The following is a 23,725-nucleotide window of genomic DNA, read 5'->3' as shown; positions in this document are numbered from 1 at the left end:
GCTTGTTGTGTGCTTCTTATATGCTTTGGGCCCAGGGCACTTTCACATTTGTCTGGTTGTACTGCCATATGTGTGTGTATCTGGGGGGATATTGTGATTATCTTTATCCTATATAGTAGCATCATGGGAGTTACAGTGACTATTCTGCTTATAGGTTATTATGAGACTGTCTAGTAAAGTCCAAATATTGCGAATCTTGTAGTGGTTTGTATGGGTTGATGTGTTAAAGGGACAGAGTCTGTGTGTTATTAGTATTTAAACAGAATGCATCTGTCTAGTGGAACCATAACCACCAAGGCAGATAGTGTATATATATATATCTCATATAGATATCCTTACAGCAGAAATGTACAGATTGGCTGCCCTGCCTTGTCAGATTCTAGCATTATCTAACAATTACTCAAATTTTAGTTTTGATGCTTAATAGGATGACTTTAAATCCCTCTTTGGCCAGAAGTAGCATTTGGGGACTTTGCCATACTGAAAATGACTAAATTTTTGTTTTTAAGGGTGAGTTACAGCCGTATTTCTTTTTCACTCCTGAGTTAAAAACTGACGCCTTATTTTTAATGCACAGCCCATTTTACAGCCTAACACCTTGGTCATTTGAGATGCTGAATTGCCAGCCGAGAAAGTAGAAAGATATATCTACCCATTTTAACCTTTGGAAAATGTGTCCTTTGTGAATATATATCATACTTTTGCAGGCTCTCATGACACAATGTGTTGAAGGTGCTTATTTGTGCATAAGTATTCTTTTCATTGTGGGGTCTTTAATGCCCAATATACATGGATCAATAGCATATAAACAGCACAGTAAACCCTGGAATTCATTTTTGGTTGTTTGATCTCGGTACAGGAGGGTTTGTGGGAGATATGATGTTGTAACATGGAGCTTTCATCTGATTTTATCTCCAGTCTGCTGCCCTGATGGAGGGGAGAGTGGAGCTGAAGGAGTGAGTAGAAGAGCTTGAGCACAAGTGCATCCAAGGAGAGACAGGCCGTGCTGGTAAGTAGTTATCCCCGGCTGGTATTTGTATAGTTCTACACATGTATCTCTACCCTCTGCTATAGGCAGCTCACTTATAGGGCACCTATCATTGAAATATATATTACCCCGCCCAACATGTGGGCTAATAGAGCCTGCATTCTGGTTTGGGGACAATACTATTTTGGGCAGATATTGCCCCTAGGAAGCGTCCTGCCGCCATGTTGAGAATTACTCATGTGCATAATGGGGAGAGTCCCAGTCAGCACATTATGCACTTGTACATGTGACACAGGATCAGCCAATTACTTGCCTGTTCTTATGTCACAAGTGTTTTCTGGCTTAAATATTATTTGCCTCCAACGGTTGTGTGGGCTCTTATAACCCACTCCTCCGGTAAGGGATCGATGTGTATTCATTGCGCCCCTGCTTTCCCCGCTGCTTGCTCCCTGTGAGCCCAGACTGCAGGTTGTTAGATGGGTTCCTTAGGTGCCAATAAGAGGCTGTGAGACTTTATTTCATGTTACTGGGAACTCGTCAGTGATTCTATGTCCGACCTATGGTGCACTCTGTACCTGCCTCCTGTCTGCTGCTACAAAAATTCAAAAACTTCCTGGTTGCTAAGGTAATTTTGATCCTAGCAACCAGATAGCTGTTGTAACTGCAAACTGCAGAGTTGTTGAACAAATATTGAAATAATTTAAAAAGTACAAATAATAAAAATAAAGACCAATGGCAAATTATTTGAGAATATTTCTCTCTACATTATACTAGATATTAACTCAAAGATGAGCAACCCCTTTAATATTATACAGCAGAAGATAAACATGATTGGATGCTGAATGTCCCTACAATGCAGCAATGTAATCGATTATTGTGTGGGTGCTACTAGGAGACTAGGCTGGGCCCCCAGATTTTGCAGACGCTCAGGGGCAAGTTCTATATGTAACTTCCCTGAGGCCCCAGAACCGTTGTAATGTCTCCCCATGCTGGTGTTTGTATCCAACAAAGCTTGGAAGCTCTTTATTCTGCTCTTGTATAAGGCACGGTGCCACAGGGGTTCTGCCCGCTGCTGCTTCCTGGTACCTCATTCACACGCACCTGGTTCCGATGGCACCGGCAGGACTAGGGATCCATATATTATGAAATGCGAATGGATTTGACACATATAAAAGAGTTACCTGTGTGTCAGAAATCAGAAGGATTTCCCTTCCCCATAATGTCATTATTGCTCACCTGCTAATATTCTGTGTACCCAGGAGAAATGGTGCCATAGTAACCCTACAGGGACTGGTTTAGGCTTTGTACCCACAGGTACCTTCTTATCTGCCCAATGAATATTGTATAATGCATTTTACCCTTCAGTGATTGGGGCTCAGGGCTGGAGAGTGAGGGAAGGGCAGAGCCAGTTTGCTCATGTGCATTACATTCCCTATGGGGGGGCACCGGATGAGCCAGACTGTGGGTGAATGGGATCCATTCCTCATACTACGTAATATTACAAAATGGGCAATATCTCTATGCAGTGAGAATCCTTTTATAAGGATTTGCTGTGTGATACATTCACATGTCAGTATCACATTCAATTCTGGTTTCTTTTATAAATGATCTTATCTTTACCCTCAGCTTTTCCATGCCTGTATGTGCCAGTGGGGGGCACTGAGCGTACAGCCTTCATGCCATGATGGGAAATGGTGGGAAGATCCCAAGAATGCCCATTAGAACCTCAGTCTGTGAGCCCAGTATGAGAATGCTCTGGGGAGCAGCCATACCCGCACGAGGACTTCTCCCACTCCCTCCCCTTCAATGTGTTACTACCCCTGTCAAATGAGCCCAGTTACGAAAATAAAGACACTCAGAGCCGCTTGGTGGTAAATCTGTGTAAGTCACAGCTTTATTGTTGATAAACATAATACATTGCGCTTTTTTATTGGTCCTGAGGAAGGCAAAAAAAAACCTCTGAGAAGCTTTGGCCAATCTGCTTAATTAGAGGGAAAAATTCCTTCCTGACTCCTCAACGGCAATCGGATTTGCTCCCAGGATCAATGCGCCATATTTAACCAAAGAAATGGGAGAGATGGAAACAACAGGGAATATGGCAGAATACACATGGCCGCCATTAAGCTGCTAGATGAATAGTGCATTCCTTTCCATTCCATTGGACCCCAGGCAGCCTGCAGACCCCGGCTTCTGCAGTCTGAGGGATGGAGTGAAAAGGAATAAAGGGGGACGCACTGCTGTTGGAACTGCAGTGTAAGCAGGGGGCCACCGCTGGTGGAAGAAAGAGGGGAAGACAGCAATATGGCAGCATACACAGAGAACCATCAAGCCACAAGGTTAATACAGCATTCCATTGGACCCCAGGCAGCCTGCAGACCCCGGCTTCTGCAGCCTGAGAGGTGGAGTGAAAAGGAATCCAAATGACTTTGTGGCTTAAGGGTGCTGTTATGTATAAAACCATATAATGGATTGAGTAGGGGGCACCGCAGGTGGAATAGTGGCGGCTTGAAGGGGTAGCACCACTGGTGGAAAGTGTTGGGCAGTAGTGGAGGCACAGCTGGTAGAATTCGGTTGTTCTTACCTACTGCTAATGAGGGTACCTAGACAGAGGTGCAACTGTACTTGGTACCGAGGAAGTTGGTAGTGGTGCTGTCAGTAGGTGCCTTTTCCAATATGTTTGAAGGGCCATAGAAAGAAGAGAGAGAAGCATAGATTTTATACGGCACCTTAATATCTCTCGTTGTCCCGCATCAGGATGGCCTTGTTGACAGCCTCTAGTTCTTTATAGAGGCCTTTTAGGTGGGCTTTAATATATTTATAGTCCCCTCGGAACTCGGCCTTGAGAAGGAATTGCCACCATTTTGTTATTTGGATGCAATCCCTTGCCATCCACAGATCGTAAAGGGCCATCTTGATGTCGCCTGTTATCTGGCCCCTAATGCCCTCCAAATAGGGGCCTGCGCGTGGATCCTCAAAATCCCTGATCTCAAAGACATCCAGATGAGGGGGGATCCAAAATGAGATCTAGAGAAATGCAGGAAACAAGAAGACATTAAGTTTAATCCCAGTGATAATAATGAGAGTGACAATTAGCCCAAATAGCACAGCAATGTGTATTTATTACCACTAGGGGCGCTTACCTTTCCATAGCGGTACTCATAGTACTGCCTGCTACTGGCACTCATGCCCATCTCTGCTGCCCCTGTAATATAAAAGAGAGATTTGGGAAGGTTAGAGTTAATGTAAAAAGATGTCCTTTTTCAACCTCATCTACTATATAATACATATTCCAGAGGGGAAAATACAGGTTCCTTACCAGATGACCCACAAGGGGCCGGCAGGTTCTTCTTCTTCCTCTTCTTCTTCTTCTTGTTCTTCTACTCTTGATGGATGTTTTAGTCTTTAAAAAGACTTTTCTGCGTCGTCTTCTTTATCTGCTGCTGTGTCGCTGGGAGTCACTGCAAATCACTGCAAATCGCTCGAGTCGCTCAAATAGCTCGGATATTTCACTTTATGGGGAGAGAGATAGAGAGAAGAGACTGTAAGCACTTTTGAGTCGGACCCTCGGTGCCATTCATAGCAATACATACTGGGGTTCCCTTTCTGTATCATTCCCAGTGGTACTGCGCTACTGAATATGTTTCCTGCTCAATGGGGGCTTCTCATAACCCGCCTTGCTCTGATAAGTTCCCCTGCACCCATAACACAATGGATCCTTATTTTAGGCATTAATTCTGATTTGTGCTATTGTCTTTATTCTCATGGCTTCCCTTATTCACCATCCACTCTAGTGCTGAGACCAATAACTGTTGCTAGGATGATTGGGACTCTAGTAACCAAATGACATTTGGTATTAACTGCTAAAGAGAGGCAGAGTAAACACCAAACACACATTGCCCTAGAACTATAACCACAGAGGATGCTGGGAATCGTAGTCCAGGTTTTAGACCCCATCATTGGTTTGTCCCCCCTGAAGTTGTACCCCCTGTACCCCCATGGCTGCTTTTTGGGGAAATGCAAAGATGCCTAAAATGAATCCCCTTTTCCTGCTTGTCAAGCAAATGTAATTTGAAAAGACAAACTGACATTTCCAATAGACAGCTTCATGACAAGCATCTGCCCAGGCAAATGGAGGCAATGGGGGGCCCATTTGGGGATTTTTTGAGCCAAAGGGGTAATTTTGGGAGCTTTGGCCCTACTCCCCAAGCTACTATAAATCATTGCTGCCAAACCACCCCAAATTGCCCCTTGTATTGTTGTTTTTAATATGCCCCCCCCCCCTGCCCCAGTGTTGGTATCTGCTGCACTTACCTCTGAAACCAGAAATGAAATAACTGTCACTGTCACGAGACATGACATCACCTTCCCTAACAGCTTTCAGCCAATCAGAGCTGCACAAGAAGTGTTATCAACAGTCATAATGTTATTCCAGTAACTGGCAGCCAATCACATACTCAGGTACATATGTGATAGTGTTTGGCTGCATGGTGAGACTTGTGACCAATCAAGCTCGCCCTTACTGATTCACATAAAAACAAACAAAAGCATCCTTAGATCCAGGGCCACCATCAGAACTCACAGGGCCCTGAATGGACTCTACCTGTCAGGGGAGGGTCAGCCACCTTGCCCCAGCAACCTCACCGCCGTGTGTGTGCCATGGGGGGGTCATTACCCTGCAAATGACAAGTGGGGAAGCCATTAGAAGGGATCACGGACTAGGGGTTGGCAGGAGAGGTACATGCCTGGCGTCCCCCATTGTTGCTCCCTAGTCAGCTCCTTCTGCCTCCCCCTAGGTCTAGCCCTGTAAATAAATAAGTAGTCGCTTACAACCCCCCCTACATGGGACACCACCAAAAAGGCCCATCCATAAGGTACATTAGTTCCAATGAAATAGTTAAAGAAATCAGAATGTTATCAAGCTCTTGACAGCTCCAGGCCTGATGGCTGCCAGACCATGTTTCCTATAGTATTTATTGGAAGATTCTTCCCAGACTTTTTTCTCAGTAAAAAATGACCTACAAAATACATGTATATTACTTTCCAAAAACATAACAGAAATCACAACTTGTATTTAGAGGGGAATTTATTAGCTTTCATATTTTTTCCATGACTTTTTTTTTTCTTTTTAGCTTAAACTCGGACCCCTTATCCAGAAACACATTATCCAGTTCCAAATTACAGAAAGGCTATCTCCCATAGACTCCATTTTAATCAAATAATTCACAGTTTTAAAAAGTATTACCTTTTTCTCTGTAATAATAAAACAGTACCTGTACTTGATCCCAACTAAGATATAATTACCTCTTATTGGGGCAGAACAGCCCTATTGGGTTTATTTAATGGTTAAATGATTCCCTTTTCTCTGTAATAATAAAACAGTACCTGTACTTGATCCCAACTAAGATATAATTAACCTTATTGGAGCCAAAACAATCCTATTGGGTTTAGTTACTGTTTTAAATATTTTTTTAGCAGACTTTATAGGTAGGAGATCTGAAATACCTGGAAAACCCCAGGTCCCGAGCATTATGGATAACGGGTCCCATACCTGTACATCTAAAAGCTGTGGATTTTCTGTAGAAATTAATGAGGAGTTTCCCTAGACAAATTGCAGCATTTTTTAATTTCATTAAAATGGGAAATGTTTGGTCTTTCCGTTTGTGCTTTTTAAATTTGGATTTTCTAATAAATGACATTTATGAAAATGAGTTTCGTTGTGGTTTCAAAAAACTCTGTAACAAAAAAATCCGAATGCGGATAAATGACCCCCAAAGATGAAGAAAATATCCTGGGCAGCTGGTTACATTCGATACCCTAGGGCATTTCTTTCAGGCTACATGTTTTGTAACTCTGGGAGGTTTATATAGCATATAGCATATGTTTGCTTTTTTTGTATCTTGTAAAAATTCTACTGTGTAAGGCCTGAGTGAGGCTACCAAAAGGGAGGGGACTGGAGGTGCTACAACTGTATGGGACGTTTGGCCATACTTCCAACAGAATAACTCCAAATAATACACAAAAAAGGGGGGTTGTGGGAGCACTCCAAGGCTTAGTATAATGTACCAGTGCAATTGGGGTGCAAGTGATCTGGTCAAATTAGCTACAAGCATAGAAAGGTCAGAGGATTGATCCATGTACATTGCCCTGTCCCCTGTCTCACAAGTAATTTAGTATCTATGCCAGGGCATGTATTCCAAGCCCCAGGGGGTTTTTAGTTACAAAGTTATGAATATAAATTTGGTAAGTGCCATGATCGGTAACCCAAAACCCGAACATTTGCCAAGGTTCTGAGCAATCAATAGGTTGTAGTATATAAAGGCAGGAAAAAAGAAAAAAAATCAAAATATGGTGCAGTATTCTTTGTAGGGCTATTCCACCTTTCTGTGTTACTATAGATACAGGGAAGAATGTGTTCCTACACCCTTTTCATGCAGATAGAAAGTGGTGTAATTGATCTGTAACTTTGGGGCACTCTATATGGTAGAAGTGGGCATTCACAGACTTCAAGAACTTTCTTGCCTTAAATAAATCCCATTTTTATTCAAACAGCAGAATTAAAATTTTATAAAACAGGAGTGCTATATAGCATTAAACCTTTTTATTAATATATAGATTGCCACACTCACAATTTAAAAGCCATCATAATGCTTTAAACCAGTCCCTCCAAAGGTGTCCGCATCTGTTCCGCTCAGGTTCTGAGCGAGCAAGGGAACCAGGTCGTAGGAGGAGGACTTCTACTCCCTATTGTCTGTGTAGGTCCCTACCCTTAGGCCTACAGCACATGGGGCAAATACAGACATTTTAACTCCTTGCTAAAAACTGATAATGCCCTGCCTTGTTAGTAATGGGGATCCCGGGAAAGTAGCAGCACCAGCGATTTCCTCTTCTGTGGGAAAATAACCAACATTGGGGTTTTATATTATTTCCATTCCTGCTAATATCATAGCAACTACCAGACTGGAATAAACATTCACATATACACACACACACTCACATATACACTCACACATACAGACATATACACTCACACATACAGACATATACACTCACACATACAGACATATACACTCACACATACAGACATATACACTCACACATACAGACATATACACTCACACATACAGACATATACACTCACACACACACTCACATACACAAATACACTCACACTATACTATAGCACTGGAGTCATTTTTTGCTTTTACATAACATTCTGATTGTGTATCATATGTAAAATGTGTGTATAAATACATTTATTCCGGAAGGCAACAACTATATACTTAAACAGACGTCTGCAATCGCTGTGAAAAATAAGCACTGAGTGCCAATTTAGTAACCAAATGGGTGGGAATTGATAGATCGGAGTTGTAAAAAGTTGATGTATACTGAATGGGCTAGAAGTTGAGATGTGATTGCTTTTCGTCACGATTCTAACATAAGTCGCCGATTGATTCCGATACCTTTGAAATAACCAGCCACATTGAGTGATTAATAGCTAACGCCCTGGTAGGTCTGTATATACAGATTGAGTGCTAACAACGGGCGGGAAGAGCTCTATGGGGAGAAACTAGTTTTAAGATACATCGGGTGCAATAGGAGGGCTTTCTTTTGAGAAACAACATTTAAAACGCCAAGTGATTTTGAGGAAATGATCATGGGATATTAATATTGAACCTTACATTTGGGGGATGAAGCGCTCTATGATAAGCTAATGATGGGGTCAGTGTTTGGAATCTGCAGCCTTAAACCCATGCGCGTCTCTTAAAAACCACAGGTCAGGGTAGATTTGTAATTTGTGCTAGCGGCATATTGTGACCTTGTAGTTGAATTGTGTTGCGCCAGGTGACGGGTAAGGTGAACTTTGCTCTTGTGTGGCGTTTCGGGAAGCTTAGAGGTAATTATAATATGACCGGGTAGGACATATGGGTGACACCACCTAATCGAACGGAGAGGCTGTGGAGAGTGTGGAATCGATCCCCATCGTTTTGGGACTTCATAATTAATTTCGGTATAACAATTTACTTACGCTAAATTAGGGAGCGTATAAAGCTTCATTGTATGTATGCTTCTTATGTTTTGGTGAATTTTTGATATCACATTGATGTACACTATGAAATGTGTACATTAGAACACGCATCCCTCTGAATGTACGGTATGAATAAAGACATGACATGAAGCGTCGTTACAACTAGATGCTTTATTGATGTGCAACAAGAATTTAGGTGGTACCGATATATAAAAAATGAGTTAGATTAATGTATAAGTATAGTTACCAATGTGTAAAATACATCCAGTTTTGAGGTAAAGGATTATCGAGATGTGTAGTTGAACCACGGCAAACCCTGGGATCCACCGGATGCTGTGATTTGTGGAGCAGGGAAAGGTTAATTTATCCAGTATACTACCATTATGACCGCCAATTAATCTGTAAAGTGCGATCCGAATACGTAGTTGAACCGGAGCCAATTAGATATCTTCCGGGGCTGTGATTGTTTAGTTAACAAAGCATACTCAATAAGTCTACATATTACTTACCGCAACCTGATTGTATTTGTGATTGTAATATGAGCGCAACATAACAAACACAAGTGGTAATATACCCAATCTATCCTGCCCGGATAATTGAAAAAATCCCAGCATTGCTGAAACTCGAAGAGTTTTTCCCCCTTAAACGAAAGTGGTACATATATATGCAGAAGGGTATAACACCTACCGGGTATTGTGGGAACTTACCTATTGTAAAGTCAGTGATTATATGTGTTGAAACTCCCTTCAAGATTTCACGCGTGAATGAAAAGTCAGGAGAAATATTCTCCTCTGCTTTGAAGGACAGTTACATTTTTTATAATATGTGTCCTCGACTTCCAAGTACATAGAAGGTGATATTTATACCTAAGGTAATTCGCAATAGTGCAACAAAATCCAGGACCTGCTGGCTATTGTTTAGCCTTAAGTACTTTGCAAATAGGTATAAGGTTAATTTTGGTTTTAACACTTTTTCTTTTCTTTCTATATTTTTTAAAGCGTAGAAGTTTTTAATTCTGGTAAAAATAAAAGTGTGTTTTAAAAGTCTAAGCAGGTGTGCCTAAAGTTTAGATGTGTCTTCATTATCCTCAATCTATAAATACATTTATACACTGCTCAAAAAAATAAAGGGAACACAAATATAAGACATCCTAGATCTGAATGAATGAAATATTCTTATTAAATACTCCGTTCTTTACATAGTTGAATGTGCTGACAACAAACTCACACAACAATTATCAATGGAAATCAACCCATGGAAGTCTGGATTTGGAGTCACACTCAAAATTAAAGTGGAAAAAAACACTACAGGTTGATCCAACTTTGATGTAATGTCCTTAAAACAAGTCAAAATGAGGCTCAGTAGTGTGTGTGGCCCCCACGTGCCTGTATGGCCTCCCTACAACGCCTGGGCATGCTCCTGATGAGGTGGCGGATGGTCTCCTGAGGGATCTCCTCCCAGACCTGGACTAAAGCATCCAACAACTCCTGGACAGTCTGTTGTGCAACGTGGTCGAAGGAGCGATACATGATGTCCCAGAAGTGCTCAATTGGATTCAGGTGTGGGGAACGGGCGGGCCAGGCTATAGCATCAATGCCTTCGTCTTGCAGGAACTGCTGACACACTCCAGCCACATGACGTCTAGCATTGCCTTGCATTAGGAGGAACCCAGGGCCAACCGCACCAGCATATTGTCTCACATGGGGTCTGAGGATCTCATCTCGGTACCTAATGGCAGTCAGGCTACCTCTGGCGAGCACATGGAGAGCTGTGCGGCCCCCCAAAGAAATGCCACACCATTACTGACCCACTGCCAAACCGGTCATGCTGGAGGATGTTGCAGGCAGCAGAACGTTCTCCATGGCATCTCCAGACTCTGTCATGTCTGTCCCATGTGCTCAGTGGGAACCTGCCAATCTTGGTGTTCTCTGGCAATTGCCAAACGTCCTGCACGGTGTTGGGCTGTAAGCACAACCCCCACCTGTGGACGTCGGGCCCTCATACCACTTTCATGGAGTCTGTTTCTGACCGTTTGAGCAGACACATACACATTTGGGGCCCCCTGGAGGTCATTTTGCAGGGCCCTGGCAGTGCTCCTCATGTTCCTCCTTGCACAAAGGCGGAGGCAGCGGTCCCATAGCTGGGTTGTTTCCCTCCTACGGCCTCCTCCACGTCTCCTGATGTACTGGCCTGTCTCCTGGTAGCGCCTCCATGCTCTGGACACTACGCTGACAGACAAAGCAAACCTTCTTGCCACAGCTCGCATTGATGTGCCATCCTGGATGAGCTGCACTACCTGAGCCATTTGTGTGGGTTGTAGACTCCATCTCATGTTACCACTAGAGTGAAAGCACCGCCAGCATTCAAACGTGACCAAAACATCAGCCAGAAAGCATAGGAGCTGAGAAGTGGTCACCTCCCACAGAACCACTCCTTTATGGGGGATTGTGTTGTTTAAGTGTTCCCTTTATTTCTTTGAGAAATGTATTTAAACACAAGCATGTAAATAAGCAACATTTAGCCAAGCAATGTTTTCTTATGGGGTTGTTTTTAAAAGGGTTTTTATTTTGCATTTTAATACAAAACATTAACATACAAACATGTAACATTAAACATCATGTGGTTTTACAACATGTTGTCTTGGTTTCGTAAGATAGCACATTTATTTTCATTCGCTATTGGCGTTGTCCGGGGTAGTGGACCTTGTAGCAGGGCTGTCCCCTGGGGCATATGGGTGGGTAAAGGGGGGAGGCACAATTCTGTCCGTAGCGTCTATCCAGTTCCTCCAAACTTTTTCATATTTCTGGGGGCACCCTCTTGCAATATATGTGAGTTGGAATAGAGGTAGTAACGTTCTTATGAGGTTTAGCCATCTACCTAGTGTGGGAGGATCTTGGGCCAACCAGTGCAACAGTATACATTTCCTGGCATAGAACAATAGGCTGCGAAAAAGGGTTCTCATGTGAACTGTTGGGGTGAGGTCGTCAGCCACTCCCAGTAGGCAGACCTTGGGTGTTAGGATATTTGGGAGGGAGGTTTTCTCTTGGATGTAGCTCATTACTTGCGCCCAGTAGGATTGAATGGTCTGGCATTGCCAGATGAGGTGTATGTAATTTGCCTCTGGGGCATTGCATTTGGGACACCTGGAGGATTCGCACCTGCCCATACAAAGTAGTCTCATGGGGGTTATGTGAAGTCTGTGTAGGATCTTAAATTGTATCAATCTGTCTCTAGTTGAGACTAGGTAGTCGTAGGCTTTGCCAGTGGCTTCATCCCAGTCATCGTTATCTATGTCTTGGAAGTCCCTGTGCCACATTGTGTAGGCTATGCTAAATGGGGATTTGACTGTAGCCAAGAGAATCGCATATAGCGTTGTGGTAAGTTTTTTGGTTGAGGGGCTTCGGAGTGCCAGTTCTATATTAGATATGGTAGGGCGTGGTATTGTTCCCCCAAATTGTGCTTGGAGGGCCTGCCTTAGTTGGAGGTACCATGGGAGTGTTTGGGTTTGCTAGCGCACCTTCTACTAGTATGTCTCCCAGTGTGCGAATCCCCCAGGTGGACCAGACTCTATATGGTGATATTTGTTTGAAGTGGGAGAGGTGGGAGTTGGCCCAGAGTGGTAGTCCAGGGAAGGGAAGGGGGAGTTTTAAATGGCACAGTTTTAGTGCAGTGAGTCAGGGTTTGTATGGCGTAAGTATGTAGGAACGACTACCCGTGGGGCTGGCACACGTTTTCTTGAACATATGTCAGCAGTGGATAGAGGTGATCTGAGGTCCGCAGTTGCCAAACATGCCATTGAGGTACATGACAAGAGATGCTTGATCACTTTTCAAATTATTGATAAGCCTAAGTTGGGCATTAGAAAGGGGGAATTGGATAAGAAGTTATCAGAGAGAGAAGTGTACTGGATTTATTATTTAAAAACCACGGAATGCTTTGGGGGCCTGAACAGGGAGTGGAAGGTTTCTTGTTACTGTTGACTCTATTGTGTCCTGCCTTGACATTAATGATATGGAGATGTAGTGGGTTCGGTTTTCAGAATGGGATGGGGGTAGTGTAAAGCACTTATACTTATAAGTTTTAAGCATTTATACTTACATGTTCTATTACCTATGATTTATTAATGAGCCTGTCGAAGGATTTTGATTTATCGCTTGACAGTGATTATGGGTCCAATATATACAGTATAGTATGAATTATACAGAATAACGTATACAACTATCTTGAGGAGTGATTTATGATATGAACTTATACATATGTTTTTATTATATATGGTAGCATATTGCCACCATGGAGGGGGAGATTTATATCTGTTTTTATTATTATATTGTTTTTTCTATGTATTAAATTGGGACCTCAAGGGTTAAAGTGTTTCTATGTATCAAATTGGGACCTTAAGGGTTAAAGCACACCTTGGGGGTGGGTTTTATTAAGGTATATAAAGCACTGGTGGCTGGTGAATATTTATTAGAGCTTCTGATGAAGTGGCAGTTTGCCACGAAACGCGTTAAGCTGATGTTTTAATGAAGATATGTAATAAAGGAATTATTTTTTATTGAAAAGTGGTCTTGTATGGTTTTTTTGTATGGCGTAAGCATGATTGGGTGTGATGTAAGGATGTCTGCTGGTTTCCGGAAAGGTATATATGTTAGTGATTCTGTGGAGCTCGCTATTGTGGCTTAGAGGGGGAAGTTGGGGTTCGAGGGGTCTGGGTTCAGCCACCATTGGATGTAATATATTTGTGATGCAAGGTAGTATAGGTACCAATGTGGAAGTCCCAGATCACCCTCTGTGACCGGTGCTCTGAGTTTGGTTCTAGCAAATCGGGGTGTTCTACTTGCCCATAGGAATGCTGTTTGTGCAGCATCCAGGGTATCGAAAAATTGTTTGGGGATTGTGGAATTGTGGAAGATATAAAGGAACTTTGGGAGGAAGATCATTTTTATCAAGTTTATCCTACCCCAAATAGTGAGGGGTAGGTTGGCCCATATTGTTAGTCATTCTTTCATTGTTTTGAGGATGGGGTCTAGGTTGTTTGGGAGAAGGGCCTCTATTTTCCTATGGACTACCACTCCGAGATATTTAAAGGAGTTTACCCAGGTAAGCGGGGTGGGGGGAAAGCTGTTGGGGTCAATATCTTCGTCAATTGGGAATACACTGGATTTCTCCCAGTTTATTTTTAGGCCAGAAAAGTTACCAAATTGTTTCACAACCTGTAGTACTGTTTGAAGGGGTTCCCCTGGGTTGTCCAAGAATAGCAATACATTGTCTGCATAGAGCGATATACGCTCTTCAACTCCCCCCAGTCTCAGACCCGTAATACCCTGGGACTGTCTTATTTTGATGGCTAGGGGCTCTATGGCCAGGGCGAACAGTAGTGGCGATAGGGGGCAGCCTTGTCGTGTGCCTCTGGCTAGGCTAAATTCTGGGGATGTATAGCCGTTAACTCTCACTTTCACTGTTGGTGATTGGTAGAGTAGCCTTACCCACTGTATAAACTGTTCGCCCAGGCCATATCCAGCCAGGATTTCCAATAGGTATGGCCACTCTATTGAGTCAAAGGCTTTTGCCGCATCCAAAGAGACTACAGTGCGGGAGCCTTTGTTTGAGTGGTCGGCATGTATGTTGGTTAACAACCTGCGTATATTTACATCTGTGGACCTGTTTGGCATGAATCCAGTTTGATCTGGATCAATTAGCTCCTCAATTATTAGCTTAAGTCTGTTGGATAATATTTTCCATCTGGTCCTGGGGTTTTTTGGGATTGGAGCGAAGCCACTGCTTCTTTGACCTCCTCTAGGGTTATGGGTCTGTTCAATTGTGCGGCACTACGTGGAGTTAGTTTAGGTAAGGGTATATCCTTTGTGTATTCTGAGAGTTGGCCTGATGTGTAGGTGGCTTTGGTGGCATATAGTTGTTGGTAGTATTGGGCGAAGGTTTGTGCTATTTGTGGGGGGTCAGTGACAGGTGTTCCCGTAGGGGTGTTTATCCTGGGGATGATGTTGGAGGGTGTTTGGGTTTTGGACAGGTAGGCAAGGATTTTCCCATTTTTCTCCCCTTTGTCGAATGTTTTTTGGGTGGCATAGAGTAGTTTCTTTTGGGTCATTTGGGTTCTAGTTTCTTCCAGGGCAGCTTGTGCTGCCCTGAAGTTCTGAAGGGTGTCTGGCCCGGGGTTGGAGATGTATGTCTCCTCGGTTTTTGATAGGTTTTGTTGCCTATCTTTTAATTCTTGGGCTGCTGCCTTCCTAACTCCAGTGATGGCTGATATCAGGGTGCCCCTTAGTGTTGCTTTGCATGCCTCCCATACTATCTCTGGCGATGCTGTGTCTGGGTTGACCGCCCAGAACTCTGTCAGCGCATTGTCATTTTGTTCTTTTATTGAGGTGTGGGATAGCCAGATGGGGCTGAGGTGCCAGAGTTTTGTAGCTGGGTTTTGGGCTAGGTTAAGTTGAATCAACAAGGGGGAGTGGTCCGACATCGTTCTTGGGATGTATTCTATTTTTGTCACCCAGGGCAGCAGGTCTGTTGATGCAAGTGCCAGGTCTATGCATGATAATGTGTTATGGGTTGCGGAAAAACAGGAGTAGACTCGTTGATCAGCATACTTCAATCGCCAAATGTCTGTAAGATTCATGGCTTGGACCCATTGGGGGAATTTGGGGGTTGTTTGGGGGCCTGGGTGTAGTCTGTGGAGGATGGGGTCTATTAGAGAATTGAAATCGCCCAGGAGGAGTATTGGGGCTGGGGAGAATGATGCTGTTTTGGCCATAACGGTGTCTAGGAGGTTGTGGTCAAATGGGGGGGGGGGGGGGGGGGAATATAGATATTCACCAGGGTGATTGGTTGGTTGTGGATGGTACAGCTAATCAGGACATATCGGCCGTAGTGGTCTGCGGTGAGGGCATTTAGGTTAAAGTGTATACCTTTGCGGACCAGTATGGAGGTGCCCCTGGCATGTGAGGAGAAGGTGGAGTGGTAGGTGTGAGCTATCCACAGTCTCCTCAATGCCCTCAATCTTTGGCCTATTAGATGGGTTTCCTGGAGCAGCACAACGTCAGGGGTATATTTCTTAATGTAATTGAACATTAGTGCTCTTTTAAATTTGGAGTTCAAGCCCCTGACGTTCCAGGAGATCAATCTAAGTGGGGTCCCCATGACTTCCCTCCCGACCTGACCGGAAACTTGGCAGGTATTATTCCCATAACTGAACAGGGTTGAGTGTGTTCACCAACGGGCGAACTATTTGTTTAGTAGTGGGCTCGAGTATTGAGCTCTTGTGGCACCATATTGGCACGCGTGTGTCTTGGCGAGTTCTCAGCGGCTTGTGGGTGCAGCAGTCAATGCATATTAGAGGGGTACTTGCGGGGTAGGGGGCAGTCTGTTCCTCTGTAGCTTGTGGATTTGTGTTCCCAATGTGTGCTGGCGGCCCCTGCTGCAGTTTAGTGTGTCCCCAGTCGTTGCGTGTTCCATGCAGACGGTTCTGTCGCGGTCCTGGCTGGTTGTCCCAGGGGTGGATCCGTCCCTCGTCTCGTGGGGTAAATCGTTCCCAGTGGGCGGTGGGTTCTAAGGGCCTTGCTTCTTAGGCTGGGGTTCGTGCAGCGTGTGGCTTTCCTTTGTTGGGCCCCCTGGCCCTGATTCAGTTTGTGCCTCCAGTTGGGGGGGCAGGTGGGTATCGGGTGTTAACCTTGCTTGTGAGAGGGGACTGGTGGGTGCTCTCCGGTGGGGAGAGTGTCTATTGACCAGTAGAGTTGGTTTGACAGTTCAATTTTTCCCTTGTCTGTTCCCCTTGTTTCCCCCTTATTTTATGGCTGCGGTGTGTTGCAGTTCAGTTCTTTGCACCGCTGTGTTTAGGGGGGTGCGAGATCCCAGAGTGTGGTGAATGTTGTCATCGTGCATGTGGGTGCAGGCACATTTTGTGTAGTTGTGGCTGTTCAGTTCTGGCGGTTGGGGCTAGCTCTTTGTGGGGGACCCATTTGAGTTTCAAGCCAGTCATTTTCTTCTTGTGGGGATGTAAAAACCAGTGTCCTTCCCTCTGCTTGGACCCGTAGTTTTGCTGGGTTAAGCATGCCGTATTTGTAATTGGCTTCCCTTAGTCTGCGCTTAGTTGCCCTGAATGTACCTCTCTGGCATTGCAGCTCAGCGGAGTAGTCCGGGTATGCCGATACGCGTTTCCCTTCCCACCATTACTATTGGGTCTAGGCGTGCCGTCTGGAGGATGGCGTCCCGATCTTTGAAGTTTAGTAGGCGGATCAGGAAGGGTCTAGGGGGGCTTCCCGGTGGAGGGCTTCTACCTGGTACGCGGTGTGCTCGCTCAACCGCGAAGAACGGTGACAGGTTTGCTGTTGGGTAGGAGTCTTTCAACCAGCGTTCGGCAAATGTTACTGGGTCCGCTCCCTCGACCCGTTCCGGGATGCCCACTATGCGGACATTGTTGCGTCTCTGCCTATTTTCATAGTCATCCAGCTTGTCGGCGTATGTTTTGAGTTTGGATTCTAGCCTTGTCAGGGCCGCCAGGAGTGGGTTGCAGGTGTCCTCCAGTGTTGTAATCCTGCTTTCTGTTTCCCTCACCCGTTCACGGATATTTTGGAGATCGGCTCGCGACAGGGAGAGATCGGTTTTTACTTCCTCCAGCTTTGTGGAGAGGGAAGTTCGGCAGTCTGTGATTGCATCCAGGAGCAGTTGGGTCGCGGTTCTGGTTGTGGTTATGGCTGTGGCGGAGAGGGTAAGTCTCTGTTGTTTGCCTGGCTGCTTCTGGGATCGTCGCCATTTTGTGGGGCCTGCCTGGCGAATTGTTTTAATCTGGCCGCCGCTTCTGACTTACTTTTCTGGGTTTTGCTGCCTCCCATTGTGTGGGGGTTCTTATTGCAGCTAGGGTAAGTGAAGTGGCTTTGCAGAGTTCAGTGTTTGCCACTGTTTACAGGATGTGGTGCCCGGAGCTCTAAGAAACACTTCTATTCAAGTCGCCATGTTGGCCACTGCTTATGGGGTTGTTTGGTTGGGGGGGGGGCTGTGATTGGATAAGGCCAGAAGTAGCATTTGGGGACTTTGCCATACTGAAAATGACTAAATACATAGGCGGATTTTCAATAAGGCTTGGGGAGGCTAAGCCTCCCCAAACCTGCTTTGCCACCTTAAAACCTGGCTCCGTTTCTGCACTGCCCTGCAAATCTTCTCCGGGTTCTGCAGAAATCAGCTGTGCTCTGATTCGATCTTTCTTCTTGTGGATTATCCAATCAGAGCACAGCTTTCTTGACAGGTAGTAAAATTGACCAATCAAGGCGCATATGCAGACAGGGATCGGGAGATTTTGCAAACTGGAGGCAAGTGCAGAATTGAAGACTAAAAAAAGAAGAATCTGCAGGCTGGAAACTTTACCCAAGAACCAACTTTGAACTTTTGCTGCAGTTTTCATCCCACAGGCACTATACCCAGGCACTATACCCAGGCACTATACCCAGGCACTATACACAGGCACTATACCCAGGCACTATACACAGGCACTATACACAGGTACTATACCCAGGCACTATACCCAGGCACTATACCCAGGCACTATACCCAGGCACTATACGCAGGCACTATACGCAGGCACTATACGCCGGCACTATACGCAGGCACTATACCCAGGCACTATACGCAGGCACTATACGCAGGCACTATACGCAGGCACTATACGCAGGCACTATACGCAGGCACTATACGCAGGCACTATACGCAGGCACTATACGCAGGCACTATACGCAGGCACTATACGCAGGTACTATACGCCGGCACTATACGCAGGCACTATACCCAGGCACTATACGCAGGCACTATACGCAGGCACTATACGCAGGCACTATACGCAGGCACTATACGCAGGCACTATACGCAGGCACTATACGCAGGCACTATACGCAGGCACTATACGCAGGCACTATACGCAGGCACTATACACAGGCACTATACACAGGTACTATACGCAGGCACTATACTGTACTGTATATGTTCTAAAGACTCACCCACTAGCTGAAATTAAATTGTTTTTTGTCACCTGACATCTATAATATCCCTATCCCCTACCCTAACAGATGGAGGGTAAGTTAACTTTTTCCCCTGACAAAGCTCATTGTGCTTTTATATATTAGATTGGTTTTTTGCACTTTCTATTTTTCTTTTACTTTTGTCATTGTTTTTTTCATTTCTAGTTAGTTACAGTGGAGCCAATGTTGTGTATCAGTGCCAGTGTTATAGTGCCAGGGCCTGAATATCTGTCATCAGTACCCACTGCTCCTCATGGCATATAATGTGCTGGTTTTGTATTTAAAGACTGCGTTTTATATAAGTTTTTGAATAATTTGCCTTTCGCTTCTGCCTCTTTCCAGCTTTCAAATGAGGGTCACTGACCAAAAAGTATTGCTCTGTGAAGCTACAGTTTTATTTTTCCATGCAGCCCCTTAACTATTCATATTCCCATCTCTTGTTTATACCACTACCTGGTAAATAAGACCCTAGCAACCAGATAGCTGCTGAAATACCAAATGGAGAGCTGCTGAACAATAAGCTAAATAACCGAAAAACCATTAAAAATAAAAGAGGACCAATTGCAAATCGTCTCAGAATATCAATGTCTACCTTATATTAAAAATGAATTTAAATGTGAACTACCCCTTGAAGCTAACTGATCACAAACACAAATGTATAGAGAACCCCTAACAGAAGTGCACGTATGAATGCTTTTACATCCTAAGCATTTTAGGGTTAAAAAAATCCGCCCCACCCGCACTTTTGCACAGTATCCCTGGGAGTCAGTGGGAACGGCAAGAGGTAGTTGGGAAGTTCATTTTTTACACCAGCAGCGAATCCACAGTAGCTATAGGTCAGACTCAGTATGGCCCATCTTTAGCCTCCCCAAACAAAAAAGTCACCCTCCGCCTATGACTAAATATTTGTTTTTAAGGGTGAGTTACAGCCGGATTTCCTTTTCACTCCTGAGTTAAGAACTGAGGCCTTATTTTTAATGCACAGCCCATTTTACAGCCCAACGCCTTGGTCATTTGAGATGCTGAATTGCCAGCCGAGAAAGTAGAAAGATATATCTACCCATTTTAACCTTTGGAAAATGTGTCCTTTGTGAATATGTATCATACTTTTGCAGGCTCTTATGACACAATGTGTTGAAGGTGCTTATTTGTGCATAAGTATTCTTTTCATTGTGGGGTCTTTATATGCTATTGATCCATGTATATTGGGCATTAAACAGCTCAGTAAACCCTGGAATTCATTTTTGGTTGTTTGATCTCGGTACAGGAGGGTTTGTGGGAGATATGATGTTGTAACATGGAGCTTTCATCTGATTTTATCTCCAGTCTGCTGCCCTGATGGAGGGGAGAGTGGAGCTGAAGGAGTGAGTAGAAGAGCTTGAGCACAAGTGCATCCAAGGAGAGACAGGCCGTGCTGGTAAGTAGTTATCCCCGGCTGGTATTTGTATAGTTCTACACATGTATCCCTACCCTCTGCTATAGGCAGCTCACTTATAGGGCACCTATCATTGAAATATATATTACCCCGCCCAACATGTGGGCTAATAGAGCCTGCATTCTGGTTTGGGGACAATACTATTTTGGGCAGATATTGCCCCTAGGAAGCGTCCTGCCGCCATGTTGAGAATTACTCATGTGCATAATGGGGAGAGTCCCAGTCAGCACATTATGCACTTGTACATGTGACACAGGATCAGCCAATTACTTGCCTGTTGTTATGTCACAAGTGTTTTCTGGCTAAAATATTATTTGGCTCCAACCTTTGTGTGGGCTCTTATAACCCACTCCTCCGGTAAGGGATCGATGTTGCTATGATAGGTGGCCTTTAAGCTAAAACACTAGAGGTTGTGAGAAATGACAGTCTCATCCAATAAAGAGCCACACACACATCTGTATTTTGAGTGGTTTCATGAGAGTGAGTGCATGTGTATTCATTGCGCCCCTGCTTTCCCCGCTGCTTGCTCCCTGTGAGCCCAGACTGCAGGTTGTTAGATGGGTTCTTTAGGTGCCAATAAGAGGCTGTGAGACTTTATTTCATGTTACTGGGAACTCGTCAGTGATTCTATGTCCGACCTATGGTGCACTCTGTACCTGCCTCCTGTCTGCTGCTACAAAAATTCAAAAACTTCCTGGTTGCTAAGGTAATTTGGATCCTAGCAACCAGATAGCTGTTGTAACTGCAAACTGCAGAGTTGTTGAACAAAAATTGAAATAATTTAAAAAGTACATATAATAAAAATAAAGACCAATGGCAAATTATTTGAAAATATTTCTCTCTACATTATACTAGATATTAACTCAAAGATGAGCAACCCCTTTAATATTATACAGCAGAAGATAAACATGATTGGATACTGAATGTCCCTACAATGCAGCAATGTATCAGATTATTGTGTGGGTGCTACTAGGAGACTAGGCTGGGCCCCCAGATTTTGCAGACGCTCAGGGGCAAGTACTATATGTAACTTCCCTGAGGCCCCAGAACCGTTGTAATGTCTCCCCATGCTGGTGTTTGTATCCAGCAAAGCTTGGAAGCTCTTTATTCTGCTCTTGTATAAGGCACGGTGCCACAGGGGTTCTGCCCGCTGCTGCTTCCTGGTACCTTTATCCTCATTCACACGCACCTGGTTCCGATGGCACCGGCAGGACTAGGGATCCATATATTATGAAATGCGAATGGATTTGACACATATAAAAGAGTTACCTGTGTGTCAGAAATCAGAAGGATTTCCCTTCCCCATAATGTCATTATTGCTCACCTGCTAATATTCTGTGTACCCAGGAGAAATGGTGCCATAGTAACCCTACAGGGACTGGTTTAGGCTTTGTACCCACAGGTACCTTCTCATCTGCCCAATGAATATTGTATAATGCATTTTACCCTTCAGTGATTGGGGCACAGGGCTGGAGAGTGAGGGAAGGGCAGAGCCAGTTTGCTCATGTGCATTACATTCCCTATGGGGGGGGCACCGGATGAGCCAGACTGTGGGTGAATGGGATCCATTCCTCATACTACGTATATTACAAAATGGGCAATATCTCTATGCAGTGAGAATCCTTTTATAAGGATTTGCTGTGTGATACATTCACATGTCAGTATCACATTCAATTCTGGTTTCTTTTATAAATGATCTTATCTTTACCCTCAGCTTTTCTATGCCTGTATGTGCCAGTGGGGGGCACTGAGCATACAGCCTTCATGCCATGATGGGAAATGGTGGGAGGATCCCAAGAATGCACATTAGAACATCAGTCTGTGAGCCCAGTATGAGAATGCTCTGGGGAGCAGCCATACCCGCACGAGGACTTCTCCCACTCCCTCCCCTTCAATGTGTTACTACCCCTGTCAAATGAGCCCAGTTACGAAAATAAAGACACACAGAGCCGCTTGGTGGTAAATCTGTGTAAGTCACAGCTTTATTGTTGATAAACATAATACATTGCGCTTTTTTATTGGTCCTGAGGAAGGCAAAAAAAAACCTCTTAGAAGCTTTGGCCAATCTGCTTCATTAGAGGGAAAAATTCCTTCCTGACTCCTCAACGGCAATCGGATTTGCTCCCAGGATCAATGCGCCATATTAAACCAAGGAAATGGGAGAGATGGAAACAACAGGGAATATGGCAGAATACACATGGCCGCCATTAAGCTGCTAGATGAATAGTGCATTCCTTTCCATTCCATTGGACCCCAGGCAGCCTGCAGACCCCGGCTTCTGCAGTCTGAGGGATGGAGTGAAAAGGAATAAAGGGGGATGCACTGCTGTTGGAACTGCAGTGTAAGCAGGGGGCCACCGCTGATGGAACAAAGGGGGGAAGACAGCAATATGGCAGCATACACAGAGAACCATCAAGCCACAAGGTGAATACAGCATTCCATTGGACCCCAGGCAGCCTGCAGACCCCGGCTTCTGCAGCCTGAGAGGTGGAGTGAAAAGGAATCCAAATGACTTTGTGGCTTAAGGGTGCTGTTATGTATAAAACCATATAATGGATTGAGTAGGGGGCACCACTGGTGGAATGTGTTGGGCAGTAGTGGAGGCACAGCTGGTAGAATTCGGTTGTTCTTACCTACTGCTAATGAGGGTACCTAGACAGAGGTGCAACTGTACTTGGTACCCAGGAAATTGGTAGTGGTGCTGTCAGTAGGTGCCTTTTCCAAAATGTTTGAAGGGCCATAGAAAGAAGAGAGAGAAGCATAGATTTTATAGGGCACCTTAATATCTCTCGTTGTCCCGCATCAGGATGGCCTTGTTGACAGCCTCTAGTTCTTTATAGAGGCCTTTTAGGTGGGCTTTAATATATTTATAGTCCCCTCGGAACTCGGCCTTGAGAAGGAATCGCCACCATTTTGTTATTTGGATGCAATCCCTTGCCATCCACAGATCGTAAAGGGCCATCTTGATGTCACCCGTTATCTGGCCCCTAATGCCCTCCAAATAGGGGCCTGCGCGTGGATCCTCAAAATCCCTGATCTCAAAGACATCCAGATGAGGGGGGATCCAAAATGAGATCTAGAGAAATGCAGGAAACAAGAAGACATTAAGTTTAATCCCAGTGATAATAATGAGAGTGACAATTAGCCCAAATAGCACAGCAATGTGTATTTATTACCACTAGGGGCGCTTACCTTTCCATAGCGGTACTCATAGTACTGCCTGCTACTGGCACTCATGCCCATCTCTGCTGCCC

The 23,725-nt window shown here is 44.5% G+C and overlaps 1 long non-coding RNA gene across 1 annotated transcript in view; it reads left to right on the top strand.

The window, feature by feature from the left end:
* Positions 1-23,725, top strand: part of LOC116410304 — a 64,449-nt gene that overhangs the window by 16,725 nt on the left and 23,999 nt on the right. The window contains exons 2-3 of the long non-coding RNA XR_004222263.1: positions 919-1,009; positions 20,363-20,453. This is a non-coding gene — a long non-coding RNA (uncharacterized LOC116410304). The remainder of the gene's footprint in view (positions 1-918; positions 1,010-20,362; positions 20,454-23,725) is intronic.

This window comes from Xenopus tropicalis, chromosome 4, assembly GCF_000004195.4.
Source record: "Xenopus tropicalis strain Nigerian chromosome 4, UCB_Xtro_10.0, whole genome shotgun sequence".
NCBI lineage: Eukaryota > Metazoa > Chordata > Amphibia > Anura > Pipidae > Xenopus > Xenopus tropicalis.
The sequence above is the reverse complement of the archived record's forward strand: the minus strand, read 5'-3'. Positions and strand labels throughout refer to the sequence as shown.